Source organism: Dermacentor albipictus, chromosome 10 (genome assembly GCF_038994185.2).
Source record: "Dermacentor albipictus isolate Rhodes 1998 colony chromosome 10, USDA_Dalb.pri_finalv2, whole genome shotgun sequence".
NCBI classification, from domain to species: Eukaryota; Metazoa; Arthropoda; class Arachnida; order Ixodida; family Ixodidae; genus Dermacentor; species Dermacentor albipictus.
Genome location: NC_091830.1, coordinates 39,361,301 through 39,380,179, shown reverse-complemented (window position 1 = coordinate 39,380,179; position 18,879 = coordinate 39,361,301). Strand labels below are relative to the sequence as shown.

The 18,879-nt window shown below is 44.4% G+C and overlaps 1 long non-coding RNA gene across 2 annotated transcripts in view; it reads left to right on the top strand.

Moving 5' to 3' along the window:
* The window catches only part of LOC135907326 (uncharacterized), a 240,408-nt gene extending 227,152 nt beyond the window's left edge, over positions 1-13,256 (top strand). For both annotated transcript variants that reach the window (XR_010565977.1, XR_010565976.1), the window contains exon 4: positions 13,134-13,256. This is a non-coding gene — a long non-coding RNA (uncharacterized lncRNA). The remainder of the gene's footprint in view (positions 1-13,133) is intronic.
* The last annotated feature ends 5,623 nt before the right edge of the window (positions 13,257-18,879 follow it).

The following is an 18,879-nucleotide window of genomic DNA, read 5'->3' as shown; positions in this document are numbered from 1 at the left end:
GAAAATGTCGTGCCTGGTTTGCCTGCGAATCTGCAGCGCATTTCCTACATTTGTAGGGACTTATAGTGACTGTGACGGACAAAGAACTGTGCAGCTACCATATATGAACAGCATTTTCGTGGTAGAGGCAAATGGCAAACACAGTTCCCGGTTTCCTTTTGTGATTGCCTCCTTTATTACTTGATGCGAAGGGCGCCTCTTATAAGTCCATTAAAAGCTTATTGTATTAAATACTGAAAATAAGTGGAGCAAAAACATTTTCACCGTGTTTTTCGCTAATGCCGGAATCACAGACAACTTGCCTCTACCTATACCATTGTCGCCACTCACGGTGGCTGGTCAAGTCGCGCCAGTTATGGCGCTTGTAGAAGTCTTTGATTCCACATTACGCGAGGCCTGCTTCGTTAACCTCACCCTCTCTTGCGTTGACCCTGCAGCTTTCATATCTTCTCAACACACTCGTTCACAGCAGTAGTAATAGTTGTCGTTGTTGTTTATTAATTACGACAGGAAGGTGAGTTGGCCTGCTGAGGGGCCCACTATCACAATATTGCAGTTAAAGAACAAAGCCTGAATTGACAGACTATCCCGCAAGCCACGCATTGAAAGAGATATCAAGGTTTAGTGCTGATATTTCTTTCCTCGAACAGTGCACTAAGGATTCGCCGGGGCTACATGTTTGCTTGGCATAGTGCTATGACAAAATGTCAGCGGCGTAGAAGAAAGTGCGCACTGGTAGATATTAGTAGACTCGAAACGCTGGTGCACTTGTATACTACTGAGGCCCCATACACTCACGTTACGACGAGCAGCACCAGCGGCATTTCACTTTGATGGCAGACGACATGACAGTTAGGGAAAACCATCGGAGTTCATTGCTACCTCTAGCGCTAAGTAGTTTACATTTGTAAAGCTACAAACTTCGCTGTTTTGACGCTTTTTTTTTCCTTTTGGGAACGTAGAGATTGCTAGGTGTTGCAGAGAGGTTACGGGCTGAAGGTAGGTGTTTCGAACAACGTAACTATTATGCGATGTATCTCTATAGATGAATATCAATATAGGAGCAATATATCGAAACCTATATATTTGCTCCTATAAACACGAAAGAGGATGGGGAGGAATTCGACGTGGTAGCGAGGACGTGCAAACTTGCATGCAGGGAACACGTTAGCGCGTCACCTGTGCCCCGGTTCAATTCTCAATGATGCTGCGGACGTTGAGCACGTTAAACTTTAATTGCGCCGAAGAAGAAGAACGCTTTTGACACACAGAGATGCTTGGGATGTTTTGCGTGGCTGCTGCAATCGGTGGCGATGTGACTGCATGTATAATATAGGTTGATGAATTCAGAACACAGCGCGAAGACGCGCTGAATGGACGACTACTGCGCCCACAGTGCCAGCACCCGCAACAGGATCTCTGAAGTGAGCGAGGGAAGTTTCGAAATTGTATACTAGCCCGCTTCTCTCAACACTGTCTGGCTCCCCAAATACCTGTTGTATCAGTTATTACATACAGGCGTATTCTTTCGAAACCCGCAACGTCCACAACAATGACCAAGCGAATACGTGGACGATACGCTTTGTCAGTGTTTACCGGCACACTGTGTTATACGCGGAAAGATCCTGCCTGCGAGCGCGCCGATGCTGCGCACGGTAGTGGCAGATATCCGTCAATTCAGTTCCAAAAAACAGGAGCCGCCGATAAATTTAGCGGTGTATGACGCGCCTTAGAACATTGATCGAGCGGAAGTCAATGAGTTCCGCGAACAATCGCCAACACTTTCTGGCTCCGTGTTCGAGATACACGTTACATCCGGTATTGCAAACCCGTGTTCTCCGAAATATTAGCGATTTACACTATCTAGCAGCCGAACAACGACACGATGTGCTTTATCAGTGCTCTCCGGCGCAGAGTTACGCCATCGAAACCAATTACGCCGACCAGTGAGCCTACCCTGCGCATGACCATTGTAGATATGCGTTGATAGCGCTCGAAATCCTTCACTGTTTTATCACTCTGGACAAAGACCGAGTAATCCAGCACAATATGGAACTGGTGCGTGCCTATGGTAATTTCCTGCCGGGCTTTGAGTGTGATCTGGAAGTACATTTGTAAAAAAAGTTAACAACTAATTTAATAATTGAATGTTCTCTACAGATATATAAGCTTCAATGCTAGCGCGTGACAGACCGTTAGTTCCCATCTATACTATGCGGTAGAGCTAACACCTTTTTCGGCACCGGCACGTTGTGTTCTATGGCGCGTTCACTGCAGGTTCAGTTTTATCTATGCTTCATGTCTGGAGTATGCGGACAGGAGAAAGGGGATTCGAAGCATCAGAGCAGTAGCAGGGTACAAGAATACATACACCGGAGTATTTATTTATACACTTAGGACCATCGAATTCGTGCAACACGTAATTCGAAGTCTCGTATATTATCGCAATATCCCTTTCCTTGCATAATCGAATGGACCGCCTGCACTTTATTTGTTGTATTGCTAGTCTGCACGCTGTACCATTCGATTTCATGACTATTAGAAGTCGCTGTTGTGAGCAGTAAAATATCCATCGCAGTGGCATTAACCTCTAGAATGACAGAAGCAGCCTGATGTTCTACAGAAAACTGCGATGTTTCCTTTGAGGGAGGCACCCCAAACACGCAGCCACTAAGGAAAAAAATAGACAAAAAAACAGATCTCACTAGTACACTTTCTTAACAGAACGCTGAACAGGAGATCATGTACGCATGTCTATTTCGTGAAATTATTTATGTATATCCCCATAATACAGCTTAAAAAACCACATATTTCCTGCAATCGCTAACCAATTCTTTTTGTACTTTCTTACTTTTCCATAAACTCTGTTTAATATTTTACCGGGTCTAGTTGGCATCATTATCACATGTTGTCAAGATCAAAAGATCCACTTTTGCCTATACACTATATTTCAGGAACAGCTGTATATGTTCAACTTGACCTGTGCATATTGTATAACACGGAAATGCTCAACCGTTGCTTACATTCACTACGCAATGAAATTAGTAAAAGACAATATGCAAAGTACACGCTTTACGAGTTTCTTGTCCGCCAACCTTACTACATGTCAGCTTGATGCAGAGATTTCACCTTACGTGACCACAGTGTAATACTGGGAGCTTGCGGTTTATTAGATTCTGTAGGTTTTCTGCATAAGTTGCTGTGATAATTCAAATTCTTAAAGCAAGCCAAAAATATGACGCAGGTTTAGTAAACGACACATTACCAGAACTTTTGATGTCACCCTTGAAGCCTGAATTAAGTCGCAACCTTAACCAATCATTGCGTACATTTAGTATAAGTTGCCTAATGTACAGGTGGCTGCATTTTAGAAGTACACAAAAAATATAGAAACTGGGCAGCTGTAGTAAGTGTTACTAGATTATTAGCGTACGTTGCAGCTGTCTATACCTAACGCTCAAATATGTTGCTCAAGCATCAATGAAAACAGAAAAGAAAAAATAGTATCAGTAAGTTCTGTACACGCACAAGAGTAAGACCGTGAAGCATGTCTCGTGTAAAGCATGAAAGCATATTAAGTACGCCATAAAGTATGCACTGAAAGCCAAGTTGAGTACCTACATTACTGTCTGCGATCCCAATGGTGTCTAAAAGCTCACAGATGAATTTGCATGTATACATAAGTGTGGAGGACGCTGCCGCGACATCAATCTGTTAAAAAAAAGGGCAATGTACAAAACACACGTTGTCACTTATGGTAGTCTATGAGACTGACCTCCACTAAGAAAAAGAAACGAGGCATTCATGGAACGCCTCTGCTTATCAGGGCGCGACCACAATCGAAGCACCTTGCTGAGGGCGAAAGGATACCCGAGGATGCTCCAACGGGTCAAGCCCACGAACCAGCTCTTTGTCATATCGATGCCATTCTATGATACTTTACTTCACTGAAGTGTCAAAGTAACGACAGAAACTAGAATCTGAGGTCGTTCTTCTTAACTACGACACAAGAATCAAGGTCTTGTGTCGTAACAGAGGAACGTCTGCAATGTGCATTCAGTCTTTTATCTCATCCAAAACCGCACTAATCAGTCAACTCTGTACAGGAATGTAGATTTGTGTGTTAGTCGTACCACACGCGGGGTGGCGGGGGGGGGGGGGGGGCAGTATTCTGTAACTGCACACCTAGTGAACTGTCGATTTTGGCCGCTGCCGATTTGTTAGAGCAGTACCAGTGAGAAGGGTACTATCCGGGGACGCCTTTCTCCTTCCGGTTGGTACCTTAGCCCAGCCAGTCAGCGCTTCAGCAGCAGCCAAAATGGAAATTCCACCAGGAAAGTACTCAGGGAATGACCGCGATCGAAGCTCTTTTCTCACGGTGAGAAGGCGCCTGAGCATGCTCAACTGGTCACGCAGACGAACCCGCTGGGTGTTCTTGTGTCCTTGCAAAGCAGTGGTAATTAAATGTCTTGGCGTCTCTTGCAAATACATGGTGCCGTCCCGTGACCTGAGCTGTGCTGGTGTAGCTATTTTATCTGCAACATCATTTCCTACGATTGCAATATGACTTGGTACGTGCTGACAGCAGACTTCATGATTAGAATGAGAATATATGGTCAAAGTTTGCATAATTGCATAGATCATTGAGCCATGTGTGTGAAATAAAATCCAATTATCACTTCTAGGGCTCCTTTGGAAGCGTTAGTGCTTACCTACGCCCAAATACGTTCACAACAATGCGCATAAAAGGTCAATAAACTCTAAAAGTTTCTGACAATAGATTAACCTGAAAAGAAAAAAAATCAGAGCAAAGGAAACCGCAGTGTGCACCCTGAAGCCTCCCCCTCCACTCTACCGAGTTGAGCACAGCGCAGCGAAGAAAGGCACTTTGGTCTCAATAACTGCCGTGGGGTGTCAATGAAGCGCAGTTACAACTTATGTCGACGGCTGGTGCTGCCATCTACTTTTTTGAGTCAAGGTCGAGTGCTGAGTGACGTAACATTCAGGAAATGGAGGGTCAATCTTATTTTACACAAGTTAGTGTCTTCTTTTCTTTTTTACCATTGTGTTTCATTTCGGTAGCAAAACCTATGCAGAACGGTACTACAATGTTTCAGTTAGTAAAACTTATGTGCGGCGAGATTAGGAGCGATATGAAGTACTGCAGTAGCAATCACCTCTGCTGAAAGACGTGCCAACAAGGAAGAATTACTCATTGCACATTGTGTGTGAAGCTTTTGATATTTCCACTCTCTAAGTGCCGCTTATGTGGAAAGATTATAAGCGTATGGTATAGCGACGATATAAAGCATATAAAAAAACGTATCTTTCACAACTTGCACATTGCCGTTTACAGCATCGGAGGAGCCGCCTCGCCTTTCGGCGTTTCGCATCGTTCAAACACTGTTTCCCTGCCGCCTGAAACTACGGAAATTACTATCGCTCAGAAAGGCACCTTCTTGTCAGCTACGCTTACATTCGGGAAAGGGCGTCTGCCTGTACCGCTGACGTATGCGATCGGACAAGAGCGGGCGTGTTCAACGTGATATGGGCGTATTCAACGCGGTCCCGTCGCTTATGGACTCCCTTTGTGCCCGCGGATATCGACGTGTGGCGTGAAGCCATTGTCTCGCACGACAAACAAGCGCTCACGTGTTTTGCTTCGTGAGCACGGAGGTGCAATGCCAACTGCCTGTCCTGGAGCTTAGGCTCGCGCACGTTTGTCCTGGATTACAAAAGGGGCGGAGTGACCGGTTAGGGCAGACGCCGCTGAGTAATGGCACGAGCTTCAGCACGAGCGCCTGCATAACGCCGCCTGGCATGCAGGTCGAACGAGACGTCGGTAGTGCGATGCAAGCCACGATTGATGCGTTTGCTTATCTTGTTGGTTCATTCACGCATAGACCAGTTATGGAACACTGCGGTTATTGTTCCTCGGACGCCTTTCAGGTCCCGCTTGAGTGTCATTGGTTTTGCACGTGCCTGTCACAGTAAGCGTGCCGGCAAAGGAATGTGGCTTGAACCTATTTGGCCGGTTTGTGGGGTGAAACTCAACTCGAAATATACTTTCCTTTCTTCGTGGATTACGATGGACCGTTAAATAAGGTGTAATAGTTACATAATTTTTTTTCAGGACAGTGCAGACTCCGTTGCGAGAGAGTAAAGGTTATATCAGATGACCTCGTGTCCCTTTTCTAGTAAATGCTCGTAATTGCGGAGTAAATAAATCCTACATTAGTGCGCAACCAATTTTGACCTGTTTTGTTCACAACAAAAAACTCCTCCCCGAAGTGTCGATAGTAAAGGAGACAAGGTCGATGTATATGGTTGTCAAAATGATTAGATGATCAAATGCTTATTTTATGTCTCTGCTGTGCATGCTAAAATGCTCCAGGTGGTCAAAATTATGTCGCAGTCCTCCATTATGGCTTGCCTCAATATTACATGTGGATTTGTGACGTAGGTACCGGGAAGTTTCATTTTAAGAACGAAGCTTTCCTTCGAGAGCCTCGTGGGGTTTAGTGACCGTGCCTACGGGAAGGCTGCTCTGTTGCGGAATAGGCCAACCAATCACAGCGAAGCAGGCGCATCAGGTGCACCGCAGGGTTCCTTGCCGTGCCACCAGATGGCGCTTGCTTCCACGCAGCTGCAATCATGGGCAGAGAATAATGGCATCTTGGCAGAACTTCACTATGGCTTCCGAATAGGTAGGCGTTTGGGTGATAACTCATTTGTTCTTACTCAGTGCATTGAAATATCAAGAGTAGAAGGCAGATGGTTTTGTGTGGCCTTTTTAGGCATTACAGGAGCGTATGACAACGCAGACCGCACGATCTTGTGCGATATGCTGGAAGGGGGAGGCTTAGGCGACCGTTGTCTACAGCTTTTGAGAGAGGAGCGCTACGAAGACGCGGACTAAAAGAGGAACATGTACGACGGACAAGGCGCCTTGTCCGTCGTACATGTGCCTCTTTAAGTCCGCCTTTTTGTAGCGCTTTTTTCTTCAAGTATGCAAAACCAACTCACCCACATCAAGCTTTTGAGAGAGATTTACTTAGAAAATACCGTTTGCGTTGAATGGGAAGGGGTGAGGAATGAGGCGAAAGTTGATATCAACAAGGGACTGATGCAGGGGTGCCGTTTATCTCAACTGCTGTTTATGACGTACATGGTGAAGATGGAGAGGGCGCTAGAAGGAAGTAATATCGGGTATAATCTCTGATACAAACGGGCGGATAAAGCACTAGAGCAGGAGCTTTAAGGTTCGTTTTATGCGGACGACATCGTGTTGCTAGCTAACAAGTAAAGAGATATGCAACGTCTGGTTAATATCTGCGGACAGGAAGCGAGAATTTATGTCTAAATTGAGCGTTATAAAATCAGGTTTTATGTTATTGAGTGCAAACAGTAAACAGACAGTGTAAATTCAGGGCCAGAAAATACCTTGGGTAAAAGAACATAAATACCTTTGTATAGAGATCAACGAAGACGGTAGATATACGGAAACGCAGGAAAAAAGAATATCAGTAAAGGGGAAGAGAAATACAGCCATAATTAAACAGAGAGCGCTATAGGGATACATAGGTACGAGGTGGCTCCGAGGTACGTGGAAAGGTGTTATGGTTCCAGAACTTACATCCCGAAATGTGGTTGTTTGCTTGAAATATGAGTACAGTCCGGACTCGGTGGCAACCAAAGGTCAGTCTGAGGCCTTGCATTGGGCGCACGCGGGAAGACTACAAAGAAAGCTGTGCAGGGTGATATGGGCTGGACTAGTTTAGAAGTGAGGGAAGCTCACCGTAAAATTGTTTATGAAGAACGACTAAGGAATATGGAAGAAACTAAATTGGCTGGGAGAGGGTTGAGGTATGTGTACAGAAAAAAATGTTGATTCACAATGGGGGCAAAAAATTAGGAAACTTACCAGCAAGTATGTGGCCTGTAAGGTGAGGAACACAGCAACAAAGAACGTCAAGCGGAAAGTGAGAGAGGCTGAAATAATCTCATGGGTGGCGGCAATGGAAAAGAAACCTTCCATGAATAACTAGTCAAGAGCAAAAAAAAATGAATTCTGGAAAGAAAAAATTTATGATAACTCAAAAGGAAGCTCATTAGTTTTCGAAGCGAGATTAGGATGCCTTAGAACACGCACTTATAAAGCGAGATATACGAAGGAAGAAGAAGCATTTACTTGCTGCGGTAAAGCTAGAGAAACGATGGAGCATGTTTTATTAGAATGTAGAGATATCTGCCCAGTGGTCGATTTAGGCACCACTCGCCTCTTTGAAGCCCTTGGGTTCACCGAAAGCAGGGGCAAAGTAACCATGTACGCAATAGAGATTAGTAAAAGGCGACTGGAAGATTGGCGGAAGAAAAGTAGGGGAACGTCAAAAAACGGAGACGTACAAAAACAAAGTTCCCAAGTGGGGGACAGAAAATTTGGTTTTAGGAATTCATCGTGGTTATTTTTTTCCTTTTCTTTTTTTTCTTCTTTAACCTAGACATGACATTAGCCAGCATAATAGCAAAAGCTAGGTGGCGCAACCGACCACCCCGTTTCAAAGTGGACGCTCATAACATCCATCTATGTATCTGTGCGGCGCGAGGAAAAAGAAAAAGAACCAGAAAGCTCGCCATCGCGCTCGCGCGGCTGCACTGTAATGAGGTACAAACGCTGCCTGCTGATATAATAGATTCGAATTGCGCTACGTACGTACGCCCATGCGGCCGCTGGAGCCATGATGCGTTGAGGGCATCCGCTGTACTCTCTAGTACTCACTGATTCCCCCTTAACAAAAGTGGAGTTCGCCAACGCTTTATGCATGCGTGTATGTGCGTGTGTCTATGTGTGTGTGTGTGTGTGTGCGTGTGTGTGTGTGTGCGTGTGTGCGTGTGTGTGTGTGTGTGTTTGTGTGTGTGTGTGTGTGTGCGTGTATGTGTGTGTGTGTGTGTGTGTGTGGCGGTGGTAGCGTGTAGTCGTATGTGTACTCGGGCTTCGACTCCTCATGCACTCACACACAAAACTTCGCTTTATTTAGATTCCAATTTGTTGGAACTCCTGCATTTTTTTAAATATCTGTGCTCTCTTCCTTATCTTTATGATTGACTTAATTGGTGTCTTAATTTAACTGTATTTCACGGGCAATTACAATAAAGAAAGCTCACTGGATCTCGTTTTCCGTCCTGCAACGTAAGTGATGTACGTTGTGTTCTTCAAAAAAGCATGGTCAGCTCCGCATCCATGTTGGGCGACCCTCTTCCCTTAGGGCGCTTGATCGCTGCTCGATGTCCTGCGCCTCATGACGCGCACAATTTGAACCACGTGGTGTGTCGAGGCGGGCCTTGCAAGCTTGGGCCGTCTTCTTGGAGTGGCTGGCGCGTGCTTAACGCTTGTCGGCGCTATCATTAACTCATCGAACGGACGGAGCCTCGGTTCACTTGCGTTTGCTTCCTTTGCCGTTGACAGCTATCCTATCACGTGGTAGCATATCGGCATTACGAATCCCTCCAGGCTAATTTATAGTCGGGCGTTTTGAGCGCACACTGCAGTGAAGTTCAGATACGTAATACCTGTGACGCCACCATGGCCGTGGATTTTGTATAGGCAATGCACTACAGCACCAGCGAAGAACCCGACAACAGCACCGCCCGTGACACAAACTACTTAACGTACACGAGCCGCAGAAATGTAGAAAAAATACAGGCGCATAGCTACCCACATTTAGGCAAATACCGTAAACTAAACCCAACCTTCTGCTATAACCCTTGCCCGTGTTGCGGGTCCTGTCATTCGGTGCCTCGCGTAACATTGGAATGCGCCGAAAGGCCTCACACTGAAATTTCACCAATGGTACCCATCTTACTAAGGGAGACCTGGGAGGCCATTCTCGCTCTTGATAACTTCGATTCCCAGATTGGCCTCCTCGATCAAGCTGGGTTCGTCGGGGTGGCCACTGGAGCCTTGAACTAGGAACCCACCCTGCACCGCTTCCTTCTCCCCCTTTTCCTTATTCTCATCAATAGATGTTTATTCCGCCTCCTTTTTCTGTATGGTTCGTCGCTTTGAAGATGGCCCAAAATCAGCGTGGCCGTCCGTCAGTTATTGCCACAGCGCATGTGGGCAATAGCGGCGCAAGAAAATCTTTTTCGTTACATGAAATCGTGACCTCCACACGCTCTCTTCAGTGCACCCGAACAGTAGGCTAGCATTCTGCCGGCCAGCCCAGCTAGAGCGCTTTTCGAATGCCAGTGGTCTGAGACCCGCGGGGCGTCCGGTGCGCCGGCATAACCCCAAATGGCTGTTTGACCGACCCGAGACTTGCAATGAGATTCTGTCTGTGACGGGAAACCGTATCGCCCATATAAACCAGTGCACAGTATAGCGTGGTGCGTTGCGGTGTGGTGGGGCACGCCGTTGCGAACATGCACTACACCCGTTTCAAGATTGTGGCTCGTATCATCTCCAACCAATCTGCTTTGCCGGTAGCCATTTACTGCTTACGTATACCCTGGATTACGGGAGAGCCAGCATCTTTTTTTTTTTTCAAGAGTGAATCGCACAGAGGCGGGAGCCACACACCGGCTGCTTGGTTACAAAACTACAATGGAGCCCACGCTCCATCGACGCTGTAGGGGAGCGGGATTAGAGCGTTATACTTTTCGCTCTCCGCACGAGCGCAGCGCCCCAGTGCACTGACGTTCTCGCTCAGTGGCTCTGCGCATGTTATTAAGGTATATTGCCACGAGTGCAGTGAAGGGTAAATGCTCAGGTCAAGGATATTTAATGCAATCACGTATAGCGTAGAATTTGTGTTAGGCGCTGCAGACAGCTTAAGTCACTGGCACAGCATGACGAGTTTATGTGTACCTGAGCGTATGACTAATTGTAGAAGAATATAAAAGTACGACGCGTCTTTTAGATGGGTGCTGAATATCGCATTCGAGAAACGCGTCCTGTCCACAAAAATACAGTGTTTTCGACTGCGCACCCAGTATCGGCTTGCAGTCGTTTTCTACGCGCCGCGTCTGCTAATGGCGTTAAACGTGGCTGACGTGTGCTTTCATTTTTTATGAACGATATAACGTCCAGCATTAGTTCCTCTCGAAGTTTCAGCAATCGTATTATCCTCGTAGTAGGCGAATGGTGCGGTGGTTAGCCAAAACAGTGCTTATGGGCTTTATTATTCTTCACCTTATTTGCGTTAAATAATTATACTGCCCCTAACGTTTCCGCGAATTATTCGCCATGTCTGCAGCCGTATGCGCTGGACCACCAAGCCAAATATAGTAATAATCTTTTTCGAAGAATGCTTGCGACCTCGCCGTTTCGTTAAAAAATATTAATTAGTGTACACGCTGGAACGCTCACGTGGTATATGTGATTGCTCTACCGGCAGCATGTCGTCCAGTTAGATGCAATTATCTTTGACCACTGATCGAAAATGGTAGTGCAAGGCACACGACGGGAAAGATTAAGATAATCTGCCAGGTACACCCGTGAGGAAAAGTGCACGGACCCCAGGCTCTCCAAAAAGAGTGAGTTTACTGCTAATTAGCATGGATTAAGTGAAATTGACGCGTGCACAGGAAAGTCTGCAATGTCATGTTTGAGCAGGTGCCGTATTCTGAAGCGATCCACTTCGGCAATAACATCGCCTCGACAATAGTTCGCCCTCAGGTGCGCGCTGATTGGTTGTTTTAGCGAAATCGGTTGAGCTACGTCATCCGATTTGGCTCAACCAGCCAATCAGCGCGTGCCTGACGGCAAACTAGCCGAGGTTTCAGAATACCGCCCCTGCATTCCCCGATTTCAAACTACATTCACAAGCAGTGGAAAGAATCGACCTTATCGCGCAATCCCTGGTCGGCATGCTTTTCCTCACGAGTGTATGTTTGATTATCCACTAGGTCGAGCACTAGCGCAGGCTTTTCGCTATCTTCGGTATTCGCGTGAGCCCAGCAGGTGCTCTGGCAGGGCCACTTGAATGCCGTCGCTTATAGAAACGCAAGGTGGTATATTGCGAACGAGAAGACCTTTTTTTTCTTCTCAATGAAGCCATAAATCATCGTCTACTAACAGTTTATACGCAGTTGGCGTTTAGGTAAAGCTAATGCGGAAACGTGCGTTAATGCAACACCGCATGATAATAAAAATTTCATAATTGAGCTGCCACTTGTAGTTCTTCCATGAACGCAGGCGTCACACAGAACGTTGGCAACTACTCAAGAATGCATCCCAACGAGCGCTGACGGGCAAAAAACTTTTTCTTCGCCACGGCTGACGGGCCGTGACACGTCAAGCATAGATCTGCCTTCAGCGCAGTAGATGTGTGTTAGAATATCGAACAAACTAAAGTAAAAAGGAGTCGCGTTTCTTACGCAGCAAGTACTAGTGATTCATATATCAAGGTCGAGGGACTTTTTTTATTGCCACAGCTGGACATAACCAGAAGAATAAAAAGGGTCACGAACAAAAGTGTATACAGTCGCTGAGGTACATATATTAAAATTAAGAATGATGGCGCAAGCCATGCCGTTTGGTAAAAAGGATGAAAATATTCACTCACGCTAGAGTGCGCAATAAATATTCACTTCCTAAAGTGTACCCATTTCTCTTGTGAGTGAAATGTATCGCTTCAGACGAACGCCGCTTTGGTGAAGGCACAATAGAGTTTAACGGGACGTTTGAAGTGGGGCATTTTGGTGGTCACTGCAAAATATATTTTTCCTTGTTGTAACGCTTGCACCTACTAATTAACCTGTGCATGTAATTTGAGCGGATCCTTCAATATTTTGAATGAAGAAACGTAGCATGAATGACTAAAATAAATGCAGTTCTTCTTCGTTGTATATAATATGCTTGAGATGCACCTGAATGCTTGAGGTCGCTCTTCGTTACACAATATTTATACAGTATGTAATATGATGGATCTCCGCAAAATGCACAAGGTTCTTCTTATCCCACCTTGACTTGTTTTCCATGCAGTCTCCAACACCTTGGCATAAAAGTATGTAAATTTCACACATTTGACTGAAGGTGATATCTTCGGCCCCCATGAGCCTTCCTTGTCTATTTGTGCGTTATCTTTTCAATGACCGGACGATGAACACGACGCCCATATCCATTTTTACAGGTGGACCCCCGAATTTACCGCAAAAGAAAGGTGGCATCTGTTACGAAATGAACGTGCTCCGTGCCGATACACCGCGTTTGTTGACGTGCAGACGCAGGCAGAGAGGAGCGACTCGTTTCGAAAGCAGGGCAAGTATGCGACTCACAACAGAATTGTTGTTCACGTGCTACGTATATACACCACCAAAGTTCTAGGGCAGCAAATGACAAACATCCGTGGCAACCGAAAGGTTCATAATCTGAAGCTCTGTTTCAACTCACGGTGCAATATATCACGGCATCAAGTGCCAGCGTGTTGCGAGTATTACGGAAATGCCGAATACAAGAAGATTCAAAATATTGTGACTTTAATGTTTTTTGCAGGCTGGCTCCACAGTATCTAGAGTTATGGCTGTTAAAGCGGTTACCGCTTACCTATTGGCTTTTAGCAGTACTTGTTAAAGAAGGGGGCGGGATTCATATGAATATACCGGTAATGCTGCACGTGAACAATGTATGTGAATTATTGAGTGGGCGCAGGCATCATAAGAGTTCAATAATGTCTCTCTCCGCGTCTTATGAAGGAAGTACCATTAGGTTAGAAGCTTATATATTCAACCCATCAGGAGATTCTTTAAGTTCAGAAGCGCCTTGAAATAGACAAAAAAGAACAAATCGATATGTTTCATGTTGAGGCTTTGAATTCATTGTACCACGCATACAACATTTAAAATGTTTGTTATATGTTGCATATAACGTACCTCTGCTGTGTGACTACGACGGACGAGGTTTGGATATAATTCTAAGCAGAGACGTTGCAAGTTGTCTGTGACCCAGCGCAGGTACAGTGAAGAAACATGACAAGATCAGACGCTATAAGTCATGAACTTCACTTACATATAGAATCGATCGTGATCATGTTACCTTACAGAAGAAACAAACCAACGTCGCAATATATTGATCGCATTTAAGGCATCTGTTCATTGAGAAAGCCAACCTACATTACCCTAGCTCTGCATTTCGACCGTCTCTTTTCCTGCCGCACAGAGTATGAAATTCTATTATGGTTGCCTCTTTCACAATCTTTTACAAAAATAGTAATTTATGTTGCTTGTGATGCGTCCAAAACATACGAGACTCCTTGGGGCACATCGCTAATCAATCACGGGCGAATCGCTTACATAAACATGAAGCGTGTGTATAAGCGCTTGTGCACTTGACATGTGAGGATACAAGAGTAAGAACGAAATCTCCTGTTTACTCACGAAAACACCTCAGGGGGTAGGAAAACACAACACGGTAGAAAAAAACCCTGAAAAACAAAACAAAAACAACTGTACTGTATGACACATGCGTAACCGAATACATAAGGCAGGCGCTGTAGGTTGTGTGCATAAAGTACGTAAGTTTCGTTGTAAGCTACGTACGGTACAACGCTGCATTCTTTCCTCAAGGGAGCGGCAAAAAACGGTGGTTATGGTGGCATGTCTTTACATTTGTTTTATTTTTATTTTTTGTGTGCGAAAGAAGCATTTCTCACCAATCCGCTCTGATTTACTAATTGTGAGCAATGGCCCCCGTGGTGTCCGGTAAGTGGAAGGTAGGATTTAAGATAACACTTTCTTCCCCGGTGGCTGTTTATATTACGCCACTGATAGTTTTGCCTCGCAGCTCATGCAAAGCTCTTCAACGAAAATCTATAGACAGGGAGAGAGAAGCATTCAAAGTGCTGCGTTTTGTTAGACTCCCACGACTAGTGATTTTTGGAGATCTATAGACAGACATGCCAATTTTTTGTTTGTTTCAAAACTTGCGCATGGCTTGATGCGGTAACTGGACATTGCCACCGCGAAAGAGCAGTCAGGATATCGATTGCTTCAAACACTACTCATTTTTAAACCACACCAGACACGCTTTTTTGAAATACAAGGTAAATATATAAGTACAAGGTATAATGGTCTTTGCTGATGGCACGACTTGTATTTATACTATAGTGCGCGATGTTTAGAGAATCAGGAGAGCATTGTAACAAACATTGCACTAGTGTGGTCTACTTCTAATTGACAACTACGGCGAGAATGCGCGTTTAAACAATACTGTAGGACAACACAAGCATGACGTGATCACTGTATTCTTTAAATTTTTTTTCTTTTGTGCCCTAAGATGAAACTATCTCTCCAAACAGATTTCCGTAGGGCTGAGAGCTGAAGTTTCAGAAGATAAAAGTCAATTCATACTGACCGTGTTCTTTATCGATTGTCGCTCATGGGGTTTCGAATTTCTGTGCATGTCACATTGGTTCTTGCGTATTCTTGCAAGTATTGAGCTTCAGACTAAACAAGTAGAAGTAATACTTGGTCTTTTGCATCACTAATAGCTTCCTAATCGAAACTGTGTGCATCGTCGTATGGCCATGTCATTGACATGCAACACGTTCATCCACTGTATGCGGGGGTCTGTTTGCACGAACAGATGGCACTCGTATAGCGTGCTAATAGAAACTGCCCGCATCGTCGAATGGCAGCGTCATTGAACAAAACCACGTCCACGCAATTTTTGCGGGTTTGTTCATTTGCGTGACTAGAAGGCGCGGGCATAGAAAACCGTAATGGGTTTGCTGTGCCGTCCTCTGTGGCGCGTTGCTATTGTAGAAAAATGACTTAGGAATGCAAATATTTGTCTAAAAATGCCAGATATCTGCCCGAGTCGTAATCTGATCTGAGCATGACTGCGATGCACACTTCACACTAGGCCTGAGCGTGGCGCACGGACTGCGTCGACACATCTTGTCATAATTTAAAATTTTTTGTGTGTGGGTGTGTGTGTGCGTGTGCGTGTGCGTGTGTGTGTGTGTGTGTGTGTGTGTGTGTGTGTGTGTGTGTGTGTGTGTGTGTGTGTGTGTGTGTGTGTGTGTGTGTGTGGGTGCATGCGTGAGTGCGAGGGACCGTATGGTCTGACCGTCGAACAACAGTCATAGGAGAGATCATGGCATCGAGCCATTTCAAATCTCAGTTGCGTCTCGTCTTGAGCTCTACTACATTTAGAAAAAAATTCTGTTAAGGAAATGATTCATTCCGGCAGCGACAGCGTATTTGTTCCAACGTATAGTCCCTGCACAAAATGCTATGTCAGAGATTGTTGGCAACATTCCCGATGACCCCTGAGTCGTCAAGCACGGCTTAGTTGCAATCTCACGGTGTTGTTTACTGCTTGTCATGTACTTATTGTATCAGAGGCGTTGAAGTTCACGTCTTCATTAAACCGTCCATAGTTGCAGCTTATATGTGCCCCCACTCCTCATATATATATATATATATATATATATATATATATATATATATATATATATATATATATATATTCGAAGTCTTGTTGCCTTTATTTCGTTGATTCCGTTATTCGGTTTAGCTCGGTCGCTGGACCAATCTTGTTCAACTGAATTTTCAAGGAGCCCCTGAAAAAGGTCGGTCCACGGACGCAAACGTTTGGGGCAAAAAAGATGAAGATTACCGCGAAGTTGTGTTTCTGATTTTTCTAAATGCGCTTGGCCCATTGATATATCCAGGCATATACATATCAGTGAAGCATAATATCACAGGATTCGGCACAGAGATAGTTGCAAGAATGAAAGCAATTAGAAAAAAAGAAAGAGGATTTTACTGACGTTCTGGCCTGAGTCCTGCCTTCATCAAGAGTGGGACTGCAAGCTTACAGAGCTTAATTTATACATTTTTCTCTGTAAAACAAGGAAGAAGTGAGAAAGAAACAAAAACGTGAATACGAGCTTGCGCGCACATACAGTGACCAACCCATACGGGAACAACTGTACACTCAGTCGTGTCCCGAAGGGAGGAAAGCCGAAAGACGTGGCTGCTGGAATGTAGCGGATAGAGATTGCAGTCTTCTCATCGTGCTGTTATATTGAAGTTTAGTACTTCGCGTATCATATATTCCTTTTCATTTTGTAAAACATGCAATGGAACGCCGTTCGTTCAACTCAAGAGGTCAATGGAGGTCACAGTACTGCCGTCCTATGGCCAAGTGGGAACGCTTTGACTGTCTTCGTGGTCGTACAAAAGCTGCAGAAAGGTCTCCAAGCGGCAGTGACCCGTTGCATGCTCTTTGGTAACACGTGGACCTTCCCCTCTGAATTCCATTCGCTGCCTCTTTCGTCTTTCCTTCCTTGTAGACGAGACTGAATGTCCACCTGTTCACGTGTGGGTTATTCAGAAACTGTCTACCGGTTTTTTGATTTATAATGCCACTCTATGTACACGAATATTTTATGCCCCCTAGAGCGCCACTGTTTATGCTGCGCAAGTTTGTATTCATGGCTGTTTTCTATTACTTGCACATGAGTCAATGCACGTTTTGGTATTCACGACGCCACTAATGTGCCCGTGCTTGTGGTCATATTCTACCTACTTTCTTTTAAATGCGACTTTGTAAACTCGCAAGTGTGTGCTAATGTTTTAGCTTTCTCTGTCTCACTTCTTTTTCTTTCTATGGCAAAAAATCTGTAAATTGAGCTCTGTTTGCACACAATAACACTCTTGATGAAGGCCCGACCCTGGCCGAAGCTTCAGCAAAATGCTGTTATATTTCCTACGTGCTTCTATTCTTTCAACAATATATATATATATATATATATATATATATATATATATATATATATATATATATGTATATATATATATATATATATATATATATAAATATATAACGAGAAGAAAGGGGGTTAACCGAGGGGCCCGTTTTTTATTATTCATATCATAAGAAGCCAACAAACACTGACACCAAGGACAGCATAGGGGAAAGTACTTGTGCTTAGTAAATGAAATAAAGAAACGATAAATTAATGGAAATTAAAGTGGATGAAAAAACAACTTGCCGCTGGTGGGAACCGAACCCACAGCCTCCGCATTTCGCGTGCGATGGTCTACCAATTGAGCTACCGCGGCACCGTTTTCCCTGGTTCGGTTCCCACCTGCGGCAAGTTGTTTTTTCATCCACTTTAATTTCCATTAATTTATCGTTGCTTTATTTCATTTACTAAGCACAAGTACTTTCCCCTATGTTGTCGTTGTCCTTGGTGTCAGTGTTGGTTGGCTTCTTATAATATAAATATATATATATACTTATACATATACAATATAAGTACAATATACATGCAATATACATGTATGTTGTATATATATATACAACATACATATACATATATGTGTGTTGCTTGTGGCAGTTAGCGCATTTGCAGTCCTCGAGCTTTGTTACTCGACACGGTGACACTAGCTGAACGACGAGCCGAAATGCTGAATCGGGGAATTGACAAAAACATGCTAAATAAGGTTTTATTTACTTACATCCTGACACATCTTGCAACTTACAAATGGTAACCCGTGAATTTGCAAGACATCCATATGCACTTGGAATTAATTCTAAGGATCCCAGGGGCTTCAAGATATCCGCCGTCAAGCTTGCAGTAAGCTGCACTACTGTTTCACTTCTTTAAAAGAGCGCCTTTTTAGGCAATAAAGCGCAAAAATAACTGGAACGCTAATGCACTTCGTCGAGCACTTTGGGAATGAATGTGTCGAAGCTGTTGTCGCCCCTAAAATTTTTTCCAAGCGGCTACTCACCTGGCGATATTACCAGCTACAATTCGTAAATGGATGGTTGTGTACAGTAATAACCTAAAAAGTAAAGCAGGACATCTTCGAAAGTAATTTAACATGTTTTGTTGCTTTCTCTTGCTAACAATGCGTGTTCAA